This window comes from Lepidochelys olivacea (genome assembly GCF_965140295.1).
Source record: "Lepidochelys olivacea isolate rLepOli2 genome assembly, chromosome: 7".
Taxonomy (NCBI): Eukaryota; Metazoa; Chordata; order Testudines; family Cheloniidae; genus Lepidochelys; species Lepidochelys olivacea.
Window position 1 is genome coordinate 92,678,107 of NC_140417.1, and position 19,560 is coordinate 92,697,666.

The 19,560-nt window shown below is 42.6% G+C and overlaps 1 protein-coding gene across 1 annotated transcript in view; it reads left to right on the forward strand.

The window, feature by feature from the left end:
* Positions 1-19,560, forward strand: part of PCGF5 (polycomb group ring finger 5) — a 111,993-nt gene that overhangs the window by 16,261 nt on the left and 76,172 nt on the right. Inside the window, exon 2 of the mRNA XM_084634663.1 lies at positions 7,538-7,655. The gene's annotated coding sequence lies outside the window, so the exon portion shown is untranslated. The remainder of the gene's footprint in view (positions 1-7,537; positions 7,656-19,560) is intronic.

Below are 19,560 nucleotides of genomic sequence, written 5' to 3' on the forward strand. Positions count from 1 at the left end.
AGAGGCAATAAAGTCATTGTTGCTTCACATTCATGCATTCTTTATTCATTCATCACACAAATAGGGGGATGACTACCAAGGTAGCCCAGGAGGGGTGGTGGAGGAGGGAAGGAAAATGCCACACAGCACTTGAAGCACAGCACTTTAAAAGTTTACAACTTTAAAATTTATTGAATGCCAGCCGCCTTCTTTTTGGGCAATCCTCTGTGGTGGAGTGGCTGGTTGGCCGGAGGCCCCCCCCCACCACGTTCTTGGGCGTCTGGGTGTGGAGGCTATGGAACTTGGGGAGGAGGGCGGTTGGTTACACAGGGGCTGTAGTGGCAGTCTGTGCTCCAGCTGCCTTTGCTACAGCTCAGCCATACACTGGAGCATATTGGTTTGGTCCTCCAGCAGCCTCAGCATTGAATCCTGCCTCCTCTCATCACGCTGCCGCCACATTTGAGCTTCAGCCCTGTCTTCAGCCCGCCACTTACTCTCTTCAGCCCGCCACCTCTCCTCTCGGTCATTTTGTGCTTTCCTGCACTCTGACATTATTTGCCTCCACGCATTCGTCTGTGCTCTGTCAGTGTGGGAGGACAGCATGAGCTCGGAGAACATGTCATCGCGAGTGCGTTTTTTTTTTCTTTCTAAGCTTCACTAGCCTCTGAGAAGGAGAAGATCCTGTGATCATTGGAACACATGCAGCTGGTGGAGAAAAAAAAAGGGACAGCAGTATTTAAAAAGACACATTTTATAAAACAGTGGCTACACTCTTTCAGGGTAAACCTTGCTGTTAACATTACATACATAGCACATGTGCTTTCGTTACAAGGTCGCATTTTGCCTCCCCCCACCGCGTGGCTATCCCCTCAACCCTCCCCCCTCCCTGTGGCTAACAGCGGGGAACATTTCTGTTTAGCCACAGGCAAACAGCCCAGCAGGAATGGGCTCCTCTGAGTGTCCCCTGAAGAAAAACACTCTATTTCAACCAGGTGACCATGAATTATATCTCACTCTCCTGAGGATAACACAGAGAGATAAAGAACGGATGTTGTTTGAATGCCAGCAAACAGACACTGCAATGCTTTGTTCTACAATGATTCCCGAGTACGTGTTACTGGCCTGGAGTGGTAAAGTGTCCTACCATGAAGGACGCAATAAGGCTGCCCTCCCCAGAAACCTTTTGCAAAGGCTTTGGGAGTACATCTAGGAGAACCGCGAATGCCAGGGCAAAGTAATCCTTTCACATGCTTGCTTTTAAACCATGTATAGTATTTTAAAAGGTACACTCACCAGAGGTCCCTTCTGCGCCTGCTGGGTCCAGGAGGCAGCCTTGGGTGGGTTCGGGGGGTACTGGCTCCAGGTCCAGGGTGAGAAACAGTTCCTGGCTGTCGGGAAAACCGGTTTCTCCGCTTGCTTGCTGTGAGCTATCTACAACCTCCTCCTCCTCCTCATCTTCTTCTTCGTCCCCAAAACCTGCTTCCATATTGCCTCCATCTCCATTGAAGGAGTCAAACAACACGGCTGGGGTAGTGGTGGCTGAACCCCCTAAAATGGCATGCAGCTCATCATAGAAGCGGCATGTTTGGGGCTCTGACACGGAGCGGCCGTTCGCTTCTCTGGTTTTCTGGTAGGCTTGCCTCAGCTCCTTAAGTTTCACGCGGCACTACTTCGGGTCCCTGTTATGGCCTCTGTCCTTCATGCCCTGGGAGATTTTGACAAAGGTTTTGGCATTTCGAAAACTGGAACGGAGTTTGGATAGCACGGATTCCTCTCCCCAAACAGCGATCAGATCCCGTACCTCCCGTTCGGTCCATGCTGGAGCTCTTTTGCGATTCTGGGACTCCATCATGGTCACCTGTGCTGATGAGCTCTGCATGGTCACCTGCAGCTTGCCACGCTGACCAAACAGGAAATGAGATTCAAAAGTTCGCGGTTCTTTTCCTGTCTACCTGGCCAGTGCATCTGAGTTGAGAGTGCTGTCCAGAGCAGTCACAATGGAGCACTCTGGGATAGCTCCCGGAGGCCAATACCGTCGAATTGTGTCCACAGTACCCCAAATTTGAGCTGGCAAGGCCGATTTAAGCGCTAATCCACTTGTCAGGGGTGGAGTAAGGAAATCGATTTTAAGAGCCCTTTAAGTCGAAATAAAGGGCTTCATCGTGTGGACGGGTGCAGGTTTACATCGATTTAATGCTGCTAAATTCGACCTAATGTCCTAGTGTAGACCAGGGCTGAGATGAGATAACTGGTTCTGTGAATGAAGGGAAAGCAGTGGATGTGTTATTCCTTGACTTTAGCAAAGCTTTTGACACGGTCTCCCACAGTATTCTTGTCAGCAAGTTAAAGAAGTATGGGCTGGATGGGTACACTACATGGTGGGTAGAAAGTTGGCTAGATTGTCGGGCTGAGCGGGTAGTGATCAATGGCTCCATGTCTAGTTGGCAGCCGGTATCTAGCGGAGTGCCCCAAGGGTCGGTCCTGGGGCCGGTTTTGTTCAATATCTCCATTAATGATCTGGAGGATGGTGTGGATTGCACCCTCAGCAAGTTTGCGGATGACACTAAACTGGAAGGAGTGGTAGATACGCTGGAGGGTAGGGATAGGATACAGAGGGACCTAGACAAATTGGAGGATTGGGCCAAAAGAAATCTGATGAGGTTCAACAAGGACAAGTGCAGAGTCCTGCACTTAGGACAGAAGAATCCAATGCACCGCTACAGACTAGGGACCGAATGGCTAGGCAGCAGTTCTGCAGAGAAGGACCTAGGGGTTACAGTGGATGAGAAGCTGGATATGAGTCAACAGTGTGCCCTTGTTGCCAAGAAGGCCAATGGCATTTTGGGATGTATAAGTAGGGGCATTGCCAGCAGATCGAGGGACGTGATCGTTCCCCTCTATTCGACACTGGTGAGGCCTCATGTGGAGTACTGTGTCCAGTTTTGGGCCCCACGCTACAAGAAGGATGTGGATAAATTGGAGAGAGTCCAGCGAAGGGCAACAAAAATGATTAGGGGGCTGGAACACATGACTTATGAGGAGAGGCTGAGGGAACTGGGATTGTTTAGTCTGCGGAAGAGAAGAATGAGGGGGGATTTGATAGCTGCTTTTAACTACCTGAAAGGTGGATCCAAAGAGGATGGATCTAGACTCTTCTCAGTGGTAGCTGATGACAGAACAAGGAGTAATAGTCTCAAGTTGCAGTGGGGGAGATTTAGGTTGGATATTAGGAAAAACTTTTTCACTAAGAGGGTGGTGAAACATTGGAATGCGTTACCTAGGGAGGTGGTGGAATCCCCTTCCTTAGAAGTTTTTAAGGTCAGGCTTGACAAAGCCCTGGCTGGGATGATTTAGTTGGGATTGGTCCTGCTCTGGGCAGGGGGTTGGACGGGATGGCCTCCAGTGGTCCCTTCCAACTCTGTTATTCTATGATTCCATAAGTCATGTTAAGGAAAACGTTGAGTTGGCCGCTAACTGTATATTCCTGTTTCCTGGGTGCCCAATATGAGACACTTATAGCCAGGTTTGTAGTAGTGATAAGCACTCACAGCTGCCACTGAAGCCAAATGGAGCTGTACTTGGAACATAGAGTGCTATAATGTGCCAAGTACCCAGGGTCCAATTTTTTAGGGTATCTCAAGTAGGTACCCCAAATTCATAGAATCACAGAATATCAGGGTTGGAGGGGACCTCAGGAGGTCATCTAGTCCAACCCCCTGCTCAAAGCAGGACCTAATCCCCAACTAAATCATCCCAGCCAGGGCTTTGTCAAGGCTGACCTTAAAAACCTCAAAGGAAGGAGATTCCACCACCTCCCTATGTATCACATTCCAGTTCTTCACCACCCTCCTAGTGAAAAAGTTTTTCCTAATATCCAATCTAAACCTCCCCCACTGCAACTTGAGACCATTACTCCTCGTTCTGTCATCTGCTACCATTGAGAACAGTCTAGAGCCATCCTCTTTAGAACCCTTTGGAGGTAGTTGAAAGTAGCTATCAAATCCCCCCTCATTCTTCTCTTCTGCTGACTAAACAATGCTAGTTCCCTCAGCCTCTCTTCATAAGTCATGTATTCCAGTCCCCTAATAATTTTTGTTGCCCTCCGCTGGACTCTCTCCAATTTTTTCCATATCCTTCTTGTAGTGTGGGCCCAAAACTGGACACAGTACTCCAGATGAGGCCTCACCAATGTCGAATAGAGGGGAGCGATCACGTCCCTCGATCTGCTGGCAATGCCCCTACTTATACATCCCAAAATGCCATTGGCCTTAGCAACAAGGGCACACTGTTGACTCATATCCAGCTTCTCATCCACTGTAACCCCTAGGTCCTTTTCTGCAGAGCTGCTGCCTAGCCATTCGGTCCCTAGTCTGTAGCGGTGCATTGGATTCTTCCATCCTAAGTGCAGGACTCTGCACTTGTCCTTGATGAACCTCATCAGATTTCTTTTGGCCCAATCCTCTAATTTGTCTAGGTCCCTCTGTATCCTATCTCTACCCTCCAGCGTATCTACCACTCCTCCCAGTTTAGTGTCATCTGCAAACTTGCTGAGGGTGCAAATCCACATCATCCTCCAGATCATTAATGAAGATATTGAACAAAACCAGCCCGAGGACCAACCCTTGGGGCACTCTGCTTGATACCGGCTGCCAACTAGACATGGAGCCGTTGAGCCAGACGATCTAGCCAGCTTTCTATCCACCTTATAGTCCATTCATCCAGCCCATACTTCTTTAACTTGCTGGCAAGAATACTGTGGGAGACCGTATCAAAAACTTTGCTAAAGTCAAGGAATAACACGTCCACTGCTTTCCCTTCATCCACAGAGCCAGTTATCTTGTCATAGAAGGCAATTAGATTAGTCAGGCATGACTTGCCCTTGGTGAATCCATGCTGACTGTTCCTGATCACTTTCCTCTCCTCTAAGTGCTTCAGAATTGATTCCTTGAGGACCTGCTCCATGATTTTTCCAGGGACTGAGGTGAGGCTGACTGGCCTGTAGTTCCCCAGATCCTCCTCCTTCCCTTTTTTTAAAGATGGGCACTACATTAGCCTTTTTCCAGTCGTCCGGGACCTCCCCCGATCGCCATGAGTTTTCAAAGATAATGGCCAATGGCTCTGCAATCACATCCACCAACTCCTTTAGCACACTCAGATGCAGCACATCCGGCCCCATGGTCTTGTGCTCATCCAGCTTTTCTAAATAGTCCCAAACCACTTCTTTCTCCACAGAGGGCTGGTCACCTCCTCCCCATGCTGCAGTGCCCAGTGCAGTAGTCTGGGAGCTGACCTTTTTTGTGAAGACAGAGGCAAAAAAAGCATTGAGTACATTAGCTTTTTCCATATCCTCTGTCACTAGGTTGCCTCCTTCATTCAGTAAGGGGCCCACACTTTCCTTGACTTTCTTCTTGTTGCTAACATACCTGAAGAAACCCTTCTTGTTACTCTTAACATCTCTTGCTAGCTGCAACTCCAAGTGTGATTGGGCCTTCCTGAGTTCACTCCTGCATGCCCGAGCAATATTTTTATACTTTTCCCTGGTCATCTGTCCAATCTTCCACTTCTTGTAAGCTTCTTTTTTGTGTTTAAGATGAGCAAGGATTTCACTGTTAAGCGAAGCTGGTTGCCTGCCATATTTACTATTCTTTCTACACATCGGGATGGTTTGTTCCTGTAACCTCAATAAAGATTCTTTAAAATACAGCCAGCTCTCCTGGACTCCTTTCCCCCTCATCTTATTCTCCCAGGGGATTCTGCCCATCAGTTCCCTGAGAGAGTCAAAGTCTGCTTTTCTGAAGTCCAGGGTCCGTATTCTGCTGCTGGAGGAACCTGTTGACAATTTGAGTTTAAATCTGTCTGTGCCTCAGTTTCCCCCATCTTTAAAATGGGGATAATATCATCTAATTTCACAGCATGTTTTGAAGATAAATTTATTGATGTTTGTGAAGCCTTCAGATGTTATAACAATCAGCAACATAGTAAGAGAAAGTTAAATATTAGTATTCAGTGCAGGGTTTGGATTGTGTGCTGTAAATAAGGCCTGAGGCTGCACACTGTATGAGAAAACTAAAAAAAAATTTGAATAACCACCCATTAACTGAATGGATAGGTGTTGGAAAAATATTATATGGTGATGTCAGTGAAGGCTGTATCGTACATGCACACAAAGAGGATTGAGCTCTTTTAACTTTCTTTGCTTGTAATTATTATTTATATTACAGTAGTGTCTTGAGTCCCCCAACCTGAGGTTGGTGTTTTACAAATATAGAGGAAGTCCCTGTCCCAGAGACTTTTCAGTCTAAACAAATGGGTGTGATAGACAAACTGGGATTAGGAGAGGCAACAGTAATACCACCATGTCTTTCATAGACTTGCTGGGTGTGTAATTTGTAGGTACAAAAGTGCTGTGGAGGTTGTTTTTAAAAGTTGTCCCAGCTCCCCACCTTCCTAACCATTATCAGCCATCTGTGTTCCATAGTCATCACAACAGATGCCTATGGAACTTGAGGAGGACACAGCAGTGGTGTTATGGATTAGTTTGTGGAGGGTGTTCATGCATGAGGGGTGAGAAGGCACACGTGGAAGAGTGGGATAATAGAAACAAATCCAAGATACTTCAAATTAAAGATTTTAGAAACATTTTTTTAAATATCTCAACAAACAGGATTACTCAGGCTCACTAGAGTGAGTGGGACCTACTGTATTCACCCAAACATTTCTTTAAAATATGACTTGGGCCTTAATACAGTTTCCTATGCTTTTCTACCCAAATGGAAGACATTTCTTAGGAATCACTGAGTATCATATCAACAGGAGCTGTTTCCTGAGTGTCTGGTATGGGACAGTTTTGTAATTTAGGGAAGATCACACCTCTTTTGTATGATGTCTTCTGCAACTATTGGCGCTCTCCTTAGGTGAGAAGACAAACTGTTGGAATTAATGATGGTGACAGTTTAGCCCAATAATCAGAGGTGTCACATGACCCCATTGCTGCTGTTGTACTTTTGCTTCTGCTAGACTTTTCCCTCCTACCACAGTTGTGTATGCACTGAGGCTCATGCACGTTGTGGAGTATTGGCTGGAAGCCCTGATGCTCCTACTTCACTCACTCTGCCATTTCTGTAGGAATTCTCCCTAGGAACTCCACCAAGTATGTGCATATTGATCCCTGGGTCTGTACCAAATATGGAGGCAAACTTGTTCCAATGCCTAAACAATGCATGGGACCCTACCAACTTGCTGGATAGCCACCATTCTTGTTTAACTGAGTACTGAACTTCACTCAGTTAATTAAGAATGGCAGCAAATAGACTGTGGAGAATTATATTGTGATGAGTAAGCAGCATGTGCATCCATTAAATATTTTCAGTTTAAAAATATTTTGCTGTGTGTTCTGGTACATTCCTGTTTCAAATCTTTCATCCTTGTCCTTTCCCACTCCTGCAACTGTGGCATTTCTTTTTATTAGGGTTATTTTCAAGATTTTATATTTCAAGGGTTTTATTTTTCATTAATCATTTTGTTCTTTTCCTTTGCATGTTTCTGGTTATCTTACAAGGATGAGGAGTTGGTGAAAACTCCACGTAGAAGATAAATTAAGGAATCAGAAGAAACTGGAGTATACCACAAAGAAAACAAGCAAGTGTCCCGGAGCAGAATCTAGAGTACAAGTGCTGGTATGAAACTACAAATATTTTTGTTGGACTTAGGACAGTGTCTACCCTGGAAGAGAAACCTGACCTAATATAGAGCACAGTTTGTAAAACAGTTCTCCTTGGTCAACACTGGCCAGGCAGAGTGTTGAAACCATCCTTACTAGAAGGACAATATTTAAATATGATTTTGGCTAACACAGTATTGCTTCTACTGCACATGGGGCCTGTTTCTCTTCAAGCTTGAAGTAATAGGTTGTATAGTGTCTTGATTCCTTATATGTAGCAATACCAGGCTATTACCTTCTAGCACTAGGTTTTGAAATGACGTTGTTAGAAATATTGACTCTGATTATTTTTTCAATAGTTGCATAACTTTTTTGGAAACTATTATCAGGCACATTGCCTTTAAAAAATCAGAACATATTGCAATAAGTACTCTGCACAAAATTGATCAGTTAAAAATTTGCTATAATTATGTATTAAATGATAATAAACAGAGGGCATTTTAAAATCATTGCATCTGTTCTTAAGTGAAGATTTAAGCAACTAAGCAGAGAGTTAAACAGCAATATTTATAATCAAATAGGATTAGTTAGGACTTGTTGAATTTTGAGTGTTTAATATTATACAAGGGAATAGGGAGGGGGACGTATAATATCTCGTACCTTGTCTCCCCTCAATGTAAAGCCAAAAGGTAGTTGAATGATTCATTTATGACTGAAGAAGATATTGGCATACTGTGTTAATCTAGATAATCCAACCTCAATTTCACATGTCAGAGTCCCTGGTCCTATGATCCCACTGAAATCACTGACAAAATTCCTACTGAATTAAGGGACCAAAGTTTGCCTTGTTATAGCAAGGTTGTGAAAAGAAAATATGTGGATTTACATGCTCTACATCTGTGAGCCCAAAATCAGCATGAAAGGGGGGCTTTACCAATGAAATCAGATTTTGTCATAAGTATGTAAGACAACATAACAAGGAAAATATAGACAGACTCACTCAAAGAGATTTAGTAATGCTACAATTAGAAAAAGAACATTTTCATTTTTGTGACTAATTGTTGTTGTTTCCATAACTTGGCCATTTAAAGTCTCAGACTAAATCTTCGTATACTTTTACATTTCATGTTGTCTGCGTGGAGTCAATCACCCCTCCTTTGAAAACTGCTTATTTTTCAGCACTGTTTGGGGGCTGAGGAGGTTAGATCTAGATTGGAGATAAAGCTTCCTTTGGTGGTTTCAGATATTTGCTTTCTTTTTGTAATCTTTTTAATCAAAAATCTTCATAGTGTAACATTGCATGGCCTCTTGACATACTGCAGATTGTCTAGGTCCATACACCTATGGCCTTAAATAAGAACACTTACGTAGTGTCGACTGATCAAAACTGGAGTTATGCTCTTACTATCAGATGCCAAGCAGAATTCTAGCTGTGGCATTTTGTACCAGCTGAAGTCTATTAATGGCATGCAGGGCAAAACAGCATAAAAGGGCTCTACAACAATAGTCTAAACAAGATGACACAAAGGTTTGAATAAAGACCTATGCGTCAGCAGAAATGAGGTGGAGATGTAATCTGGCAATATTCCTAAGGCAATATAATGGAGATTTCCATAAAACAAACATTTCATTCAAATGTTAGACGAGACTCCAGCTGAACTGCTAAATTGCAAATCCTGGGGAAAAAAAGCATTCTAAAAGAGATGGAGAGAAAAGACAGAATTAAGAGATGAGTGATTTTTAGCTCGTGTTTATATCCCACAAACCCTTGCATTAAGTTGTAAGAAATATCTAAATATGCCTTGACACTATTTAGGCATTCACAACAGAGATAGCAAGTAGAGTATGGGGACAAATTAAATTTAATTGTATTCCCAGTATATAAATTAAATTAAACACCATGGTGATAGATCAGTTCACCTAATAGTAGTATGTAAATCAAGGCACCTGGAATGGTATAGTGGAACTCTTGTGATAATATATGTAATAGAAGAGCAGACATCATTATGAGATACAAACTGATTGTTAAGAGGAAATAGGAGCCTAATTTAGTACAGCACCATGATCCAAAGAGAGTTAGATATGATAGATGCACTAATCATTATAGTCAGAGCCTCAAAAAATGTCCCTCTTATTTTGGGAGGTGCTGAAAATATTGAAAAGGCAATATGCTTAGCCTCTGATTGTGGGGACAGGAACTTAAATTGCTCAGCAATAATCCCTCTGACCATTTTGGGAGTAGCAAGGAAAGGCCCAGAAACTGTATGGCACTGCATGCATATATGCAAAGGGACAAAATAAAGGCTGCACATTCAGCCTTGACTGCGTGCTTATTTAAACAAATCAAAGTTACCTTAAATGTGTGTGTTTAGCTTTAAATTATCTTTCCTCTCATTTCATGAGTTGAACAAATAATACCCAATGAGTTAGAAGCAAAAGATTGTCCATATCTAAATCAGCACCAGGTATTGTCTTCGTATAATCTATTAGTCTCAATGTGATTTTAAGATTACAAAACAGGTATTTTTTGTTGTATATGAAACTTATCTGACACTTTGGCTGGGTGTAAAATTGTTGCCTCCAATTTAAACTGTATATTGTGATTAGTAGATTAAATCTATCCCAACTAATTTTTTCATTCTTAAAAAAAAAAAGCATGTAAAATAAGAATAGTGTGTTATAGTATCTGTTGTACCAATGGATAATATTTGATAAAAAGAAGGCAAGTAAATTACAAAACATTTTTAAAAGAAAAACCCCAAGAGTTCTTCTGGAAAGATAGTTTTAATTTTTTTTTTTTTTTTTAAAGAAAGTCATGCTTCAGTGGACTCCGAGCATATATTTGAGCCTAAAGTGCCAGATCCAAGATCTAGGAAAAATAAATATCTTGTGGCTGTATATGACAGTTGTCTAAAGGCAGTGCAATTTGTACTCTTAGTAGAAGTAGAATTATCAGGTGTGTTTGAGTACTTGGAAGACAGTTTTCAGAAAGGATATAAAGTCCCCTCCCTTTTCTTTTTTTTATCAGCCTCAGAATTTTAATGTTTCAGTACCTGATCAAGTTTTATTCTCCAGTAAATCAATGGACCTGATTCTCAGTAGCCAAATTATGTCACCTTTGTGCTCCCTTCATTCTAGGGCTGTGCAAGAAACTGCCTGGCCCCTAATATAGAGCAGCCTCAGGAGTTCTATAAATGATGCTCTGCTTTCCATAACCATCAATGGCTATCAGACAAAGAACAGCTATCCTACAGTGCACTCCAGCCACATCTTCAACACACCCATGATCCACCCATAAATCAGGGGGCTGATGTAGAGCCCTTATGCTAGCTTTATATCAGCTAAGAAGGCACCCTGCATAGAGGATATTGTCGGGGAGCATTGACTGTTTTGGCTGTGGGGTTTTTTGTTTTTTTTGGGGGGGGGGCAGGGATGAGGTTGTTTTTTGGGAGGCAGATTTTGTTTTATTTTTGTTGCTTTAATATACATGTTGCTATGTAGTTGTTAGAGAAGGCAATGTATAATAAGTGAACCTTCTACAGAAATTCTTAGCTATTATAATCTAATCAGTTGCACTATTCAGGAGTGTGTGATTTTGTCTGGAGGAGTTTCAAAGAGTTTACAGTGCATGAGATTAAAAAAAAACACAGTAAAATGCAACCAAACTAAAATATCCACCAGGGAAGGGGGGTAATAACCTAGTGGACATTCTTAGTGCTTTCTAATAAGCTGTACAGGACTCGTGCTTTGGGGATAAATGGGTTAGAACTATCCAAGATGGAGAGAGACTCTCCACAGATAAAGTATTGGATGTGCATCATGATTTAGTATTAGAGGTTTATGCCCATTCAAGAATGTTGATATATCTTGTGATTAAGAGGGTATGATGTTGCTGTACTTTGCTAGTGGATACTTTTGCAACCACCAGAGTTATAGAGAACATGATGAGTGGGGGTGGGTGTTTGCAGGTGGCATTGCCCAGTACTTAGGGAGTTAGGCTCTACTCTTTCCCCTAGACCATCTTCAGACCTGGTGTTAGTCTGTCGTTTAGTGGGGGTTGACTCAACCCTCCAGTCAGGTTACAACTCAGTCCTCTCTCCCTCCAGTCTGACATGGCCCACCTCATAAGTGTCAAATCCCAGCCAGGGTTTGCAAAAGGTATTAATCCTTTCCTTCCTTTTGTACCTCCAGGGGTGAGTCTAAAAGGTGAGGGATTTTTTTGCCTTTCTTAATGAGTTGGCAGTGGAGTCCAGGCCCTCCCACTCCACTGAAGTCCAACCTAGGGCCTATAAGTAAGGCTGCGTGTCTGTCACGGAAGTCACGGATTCCGTGACTTTCTGTGACTTGTGCAGCAGCTGGTGAGGCTCAGAGGCTGCCCGAGCTGGAGCTCCCATTGGCTGTGGTACCCGGCCAATGGGAGCTGCACTTGTGGCAGGAGCAGCACTCCCGGAACCCCCTGGCCTTCCCTCCCCCTAGGAGCTGTGGGGGCATGCAGAGCCAGGTAGGGAGCCTATCAGCCCTGCCAACCCCCTCCACCAACCCCAGCACCAGTGGGTATCCCAGGCCGTGAGCTACCGCCTGTTCTCCCCCCCGCACCAGCGGGGTCATGTGCTGTTGCCCAGTTCCCCCTCCCTTAGCACCAGCGGGGGTCCTGGGCCCCCCCCAGCACCAATGGCACCCTTGGACCACCACCCCCAGAGCACCCCACGCCAAAGTTTTAATTAGGATTATATAGTAAGTCATGGACTGGACACAGGCCGCAATTTTTTGTTTACTCCTGTGACGTGTCTAAGACTTTTCTACTAAAAATACCCGTGACTAAAACGTAGCCTTACCTATAAGCATTACCAAATGTCTAGCACCCAGGAGTGCCTAAGGCTGCCTCCTTGGGCCACTTCCTACCACCCACTCTCTTGTCAAAGGCTTCCAGTCTGTCACTAAGTCATAAGAGAAAAGGTATCAGTTGCACCTTCAGCCCCTCTGGGCTCATTAGGCAGTCTCCTGCTCCACCAGAGATGATTTCTGAAGCATCCTTCTTCAGGCACTCCCAAGGCAGGTCCTTCTTCCTGATTTGTCAGGCCAATTCTGAGCTGATTGGCTCCCTTTTAAATTCCACCTCTAGCTGGTGCATGCTCTGTAGGTCAGAGTTGCTCTTTAACCCCTTCAATTCTAGTTTATAGGGTTTATACGCCCCATCACAAGGCCACAGTGCAAAGTGATCTCTAATTTTCTGTTTCATTCTTTTCTATTGATAGGTAAGTTTAACATGTTGAACAGAGGCTCTGGGGTTTACAGTATTACTATAAGTAATTTGGTTTAGCTTTGAGCAAAGCAATTATATTTGTGTGGGTTTTGTTTAAATATGTGCTGTTTGCAAAAGCTGTAGCCATTATGATGAAAATCCCACGTTAGCAATTATCTGATCTTTCGGACACATTGTATCTCTGTGTATATCACGATGCTCCTATATGATTCTAAATGTGACTTCTATAGGCAGCATCTCCAGTAAACACTAATCAGTGAGATATTTTGAAGCATTTCTGTATCAGCTAAATGTATAGTAAAAGTAGTCTGTTCCTTTTTAACATTAGAATTGTAGTAGTAATTTCAAGCCAGTACAACAAATTTGTAACATTTTAGGGAAATAGCATGTCTTTTTTTGATCCCAGAAGAGATTCGTTCTGAAAAGCCTCCTAATCATACAGTATAGAACTAAATACATACACTGTATCTTTCATGAATATTTAAGGAGGGAATAGTAAAATAGCATTCAGAAAGTTAATTAGTTTGTTATGAATCTGGCCCAAATCCTGCTTGCTTTGAGGTTTGGAGTAATAGAAATGGGATGAAAAATAATATTAAAAAGTGCAAGATCATGCATTTAGGGGCCAATAACAAGAGTTTCTGCTATAAGATGAGGTCTCATCAGTTGGAAGTGGTGGAAAAGGAGAAATTTCTGTATGTATTAGTTGATTACAGGCTGACTATTAGCTACCAATGTGATGCAGCTGTGAAAAAGGCAAATGTGATCCTAGGATGTGTATGGCAAGGCAGTTCCAGTAGAGAGAGAGAAGTATTAATCCCATTATACAAGGCACTGGTAAGACTCATCTGGAATACTGTGTACAATTCTGGCCACCCAGGTTCAAGAAAAATGAATGCAAAATGGACAGGTGCAGAGAAGGGCTACTAGGGTAAACAGGGAAATAGAAGGCCTGACTTTTATGAAAAGAGACTAAAAGAGTATGGCTTGTTTAGCCTAGGAAAACAAAGGCTGAGAGGGGACATGATTGTTCTTCATAAATACATCAAGAAGTAAACACCAGGGAGGGTGAAGAACTATTTAAATAACAACATTGGCACAAGAACAAATGGGTATAAACTGGCCATGAGTAAATTTAGGCTGGAAATTAGACAAGGTTGCTAACCATCAGAGGAGTGAGGTTCTGGAAGAGCCGTCCCATAAGAGTAATGGAGGCAGAAAACATAGCTAGTTTTAAAATGGTGCGTGATTAAATTTATAAATGGGATTATATGACGGGGTTGCCTGAAATTGTTAGGGATTGGATTCAGTGACTCAGGAGGTTCATTCCAGGCCTATGTACTCAAGCAAGGCATCTTGGTAAAGTCAGTGGATGACATGCATGTGTGAAGTAAGTAGAGTTTGGCCCTGTTTCAAACAAAAGTTTATATTCACTCAAGCGGGCCCCCTATCATAATAGGCGTCGGGTTTTGTTCATTTTATTGTATAAAACATGCATGTATAAAGCTGTGTACATTTTATAATGCATGAAAAACTGTGTTACCCTAACCATATTTTTTTCCACGTGTATTAATTATTTTCTTGTACCAAAAGCTTTTGGAAATTCTGTTTAAACTGTGTACCTTCATTTCCACCATTTTAATTTTCACCTTTCTAAAAAAATCTTGGAGAGTTTTTTAAAAAAGAAATGAGATCTGAAAGATTACATGTGGCATTTCTCTACAGTGAAACTGAAACTATTTTTGAGCTGAATTCTCATATCAGCATTGCAAGTTACTGACAATATTGTTCTGGGAATACAGCTCATGGTGGCTACTCTTATTTTTGTTGATTTGGGATCTGAAGAAATATAGGCCGTCAAACATTCCTCATATGCACATGAAGATATGTCATGCCATAACAATACTGGAAACTTGTGTGAAACCCTCATTCTTTCTTTATCTATGCCCACATGCTAATAGTAAAATGAGTCACCCAGTTAACTGCAAAGCAGAGAATTTACTTTGGTGCTCAAAAAGTTTCTGTGCCCTTGAGAAAAAAGTCAGAGTAGGTGGTGTTCAAATTATAGAGCCAAATCATCCTCTACTTGGGAAAAACCCATAGAGGGGAATGGAAATTCTGCAAGTAGAAACTCAGAGTTCCTGATTGATCATTCTGTTTGTACTGTGGTGGACAAATCCAGCCCTTGCAATCAGAGGGTGTAGCCTCCAAAAGACATTCAGAAATGGGGGAATGCTCCCGGAGCCTACAGTGCAAACTCCAGGGGAGAGAGGCAAAAGAGAAGCAGCACACCTTAAGATCCTTTGGTCTCCTGACACTACAAGCCCCCTTTCGGAGCAGTTTCATTATGTGCGTGGCATTTGTATGTAAGATAAGGTTGATGTTGTCAGAATTTGCATATGCATTACATTCTCACAGGGAAATGATGGTGTGGAAAGTTACCCTGCTGCCCCTGCCTCTGTAGAAACAGGTTGCATCTACATGAGGAGCTAGGGGTGTGATTCGTGGCTCGAGGAGACATACCTAGGTTCATCACGCTAGCATGCTAAAAAATAGAAGGTAGCTGTGGCAATATGAACAGCAGACAGGCTAGCTGCCCTATGTACGTGTTCATCAGAAATCATAGGCACATTGTCAGGGTGGCTAACCTGTCCCTCCACTTACGTTACCATGGCTGCATGCTATTTCTAGCACGGTAGTTTGATGAGAGCTAGAATGGGTATGTCTCTTTGAGATGGGAACCACACCTCCAGCTTCAAGTTTAGAAATATCCATAGAGGAGGCTTCTGCAAGTTTCACGAGCAGGGTCATGAAGTGTATTGTATACAGAAAAAGAAAAGGAGTACTAGTGGCACCTTAGAGACTAACCAATTTATTTGAGCATAAGCTTTCGCTCACGACTAACACGGCTGCTACTCTGAAACCTGTATTGTATACAGTGTATTTTCCCTTATTCCATTAGCTTTGGCCAGTACTTGTGCGTTTTTCCAGCCCCTCTGCACACGAGATGGGACTGTGCATGTACTTCTAACCATTATTCTAAAGTGTGGTAATGAAGAGATGTCCTCCTTTAAACATACCTGTTTCCAGAGTTTACATATGTGTTTGCATAAATCTATCTGTTTACCATTGTCTTAATTTGTCCCAGAGCATTTTCTTTGTTGGTTAAAAATACAAAATGAGACAATATTTTTGCTTCAACAATTGCTTATGTTATTAAAAACATTGTTTGGAAATAAGCAGGTGTCAAGGTTCCTCCCCCCACTCTGAACTCTAGGGTACAGATGTGGGGACCTGCATGAAAAACCTCCTAAGCTTATCTTTACCAGCTTAGGTCAAAACTTCCCCAAGGTACAAAATATTCCACCCGTTGTCCTTGAATTGGCCGCTACCACCACCAAACTAATACTGGTTACTGGGGAAGAGCTGTTTGGACGCGTCTTTCCCCCCAAAATACTTCCCAAAACCTTGCACCCCACTTCCTGGACAAGGTTTGGTAAAAAGCCTCACCAATTTGCCTAGGTGACTACAGACCAGACCCTTGGATCTTAAGAACAATGAACAATCCTCCCAACGCTTGCACCCCCCCTTTCCTGGGAAATGTTGGATAAAAAGCCTCACCAATTTGCATAGGTGACCACAGACCCAAACCCTTGGATCTGAGAACAATGAAAAAGCATTCAGTTTTCTTACAAGAAGACTTTTAATAAAAATAGAAGTAAATAGAAATAAAGAAATCCCCCCTGTAAAATCAGGATGGTGTAGATATCTTACAGGGTAATTAGATTCAAAAACATAGAGAACCCCTCTAGGCAAAACCTTAAGTTACAAAAAAGATACACAGACAGAAATAGTTATTCTATTCAGCACAATTCTTTTCTCCGCCACTTAAAGAAATCATAATCTAACACATACCTAGCTAGATTACTTACTAAAAGTTCTAAGACTCCATTCCTGGTCTATCCCCGGCAGAAACCAGCATATAGACAGACACACAGACCCTTCGTTTCTCTCCCTCCTCCCAGCTTTTGAAAGTATCTTGTCTCCTCATTGGTTATTTTGGTCAGGTGCCAGCGAGGTTACCCTTAGCTTCTTAACCCTTTACAGGTGAGAGGAGCTTTCCCCTGGCCAGGAGGGATTTCAAAGGGGTTTACCCTTCCCTTTATATTTATGACAGCAGGCTAATGCATTTTTATTTCCTTTTTAATAATGCATGTTTAGCTATGAAGCAATCTATCGGTACTGCATGCATGGTACCCAATAACTGGATCATCACACTACCAGCATAAATAGATTAATTACATCGTAGAGGCATAAAAATAACCCGTGTCTGGAAGTTATAGAGGCTGTGTATGGAATTAGACAGTGTAAACAGACTTGCTCATGTTCATTATGTGTTTATGTTAATAAGAAAGAAAAATAGTGTTGAGTTTTCAGTCTTTGGGCTTGATTCTACACTGTCTTGCACCTAATGTGCAAAGTGGATGTAAAATGCTACTAAATCAAAATGATAGTGATTCAATTCCATTTTGCACAGGTATAAATGACTGCACAAGGTGCAAGGCACTGGAGACTCAGGGTTTTTATCTTCAACTGTAGCAGTTTCTCAGGGCTGTTTTCCTTGCCTTCTTCTGAGACCAGATTGAGATTTGGGATTTGACTTTAAATCATTAAAACTTCTGTTCTAAAAGTGACAATGAATAGTCAAGGACTGAGTGTTTCACCTGATTATTTTATGTGAAATTTGGAACTCTCGGGTGCAGTGTTTTCTAGTGATGCAGAGGTTGTCTAGTTTAGGTCAGGGGTTAAATGAATTTAGAGAGGAAGAATGGTATTGTGCTAAAGGCACTGGACAGGGATTCAAGAGCTGGGTTTCATTCCTAGCGTAGTAGAATCCCTCCTTATAATTCCTGGTAGAAAATTCTGATGCCCTTGTGGGAGTTACTCAATCTTTCTATACCCATCTGTGAAAGTGGGTTAATCATACTTCCCTTTCCCACACTTGTCAGTCTAATCTATTTAGTTTTTAAGCTTGTTGGGACAAGGACTGTCTCTTATTAGGCTTATGCACAGTGCCTAGCACAGTGGGGACCTAGCTCAGTTGGAGCCTCCATACACTAGTTTTAATACACATAACAATTAATAATCTGGAGCCTGTTCCTGTTCCCATTGCAATCAGTTTATAACATTCCTCTGTGTAACTTTCTCCCTTTTTACAGAAAAGGAAACAAAGATTTACTTCAAGCTACATGCATCTGATCAAGTTCATATAGTTTTAAAAACTAAATATTTTTGTATGCAACATCAGTGACCTCTTGGTTGAAATCCTAGAGACTTTATTAAATAGTGTAGCATTATAGTATGAAAGCTGTTCCTTTCTTTCAGCTAATTTTTAGGATTGTACAGGCAATGTCTAGTAGTGTCCCAAACCTATGGTTTTCTATTCAGGAGTTTATTAGTGTAGAACTAGGTTGTGTCCCATGCTGCCAACCCATATCACAAGTAGCACAGATGGGAGAGAAGTCCCCACAGGGTTTCTATACCCCCGGCTCATGTGGGCAGGAAGAGGGCGGATCGCCAGTGCCACCTGTCCCCACCCAAATACATGCAGGCCAGGCCAGCTGCACCATCACAACAGGAGATGTATGCCATACCAGGAATTAGGGGCTGGAGCAGGTTTACATGCACCCCTGTGGAGCAGGAGGAAATCATGAGGCAAATGATGACTCGGAGTGTCACAATCTGCTTCCTGTTCTGCTCCTGAGATATCACACCTACATGCTGGCCACTATAGAGGGATTGTGGCAAAACCACAATTGACCCGATGGGATATGTATACGCTGCAGCTGGAGCAAACCTCCCAGCCCAGGTAGACAGACTTGCACTAGCAGGGCTTGAGCCAGCAGGCTAAAAATAGCAGTGTGGGATGTAATGGCTCGGGCAGCAGCTTGAGCTCTTAAGCCCACCTAGCCCCCTGGGTCTGAGCTCGGGTGGTTAGCCTGAGTCTCCCCCAGAGCCACAATGTTCACACTGCTATTTTTAGTATACTTGTGCAAGCCCATCAGCCTGCCTAGGCTGGGAAGCTCACTCCAGGCGGCAGGGTAGACAAACCTTTAATTTCACGTTACCAATCCAGCCATTGCCATAGGCTTCCTTCTTCTGTTTAATAGTTTGATTCAATCTCATGAGACCATTGCGATGAAGTGGCCCTGTAGCTTCTTAAACCCACCTTCTGTCTGCTCCAATCCTTCTGTGCACCTCTCTTCTGTTCCCCTAAAGACTTTTTTTCTAGCATCCAAGTCCTGTCAAACTTTGTGGTTCCCTGTTCCACTCTACCATTTTATTTCTAGTTCCACACCTGTGTCTTGGTGCATGCCTTTGTATTATGCAGTGCTTGGTACAAATGTTCAGGTTTGCATATAAATAAAATATTCATTATATGTATTTTTTTCTGATGCCCTATAGTACTTCAGAGTGCTTCAATTAATTTACCCCTTCTACCAACTATAATAGTTGTATTATGAGTTAGACTGTTTACAAGCCTCTTCATTCTCCATTTGCTTTTTAAACTAAGTGTTTCAGCAGAGATTTAGTGTTAGCTAAGCACTTACTCTGGTTCCTTCTGTTTCAACGCAGCAGATTAATATTTTTCTATCCT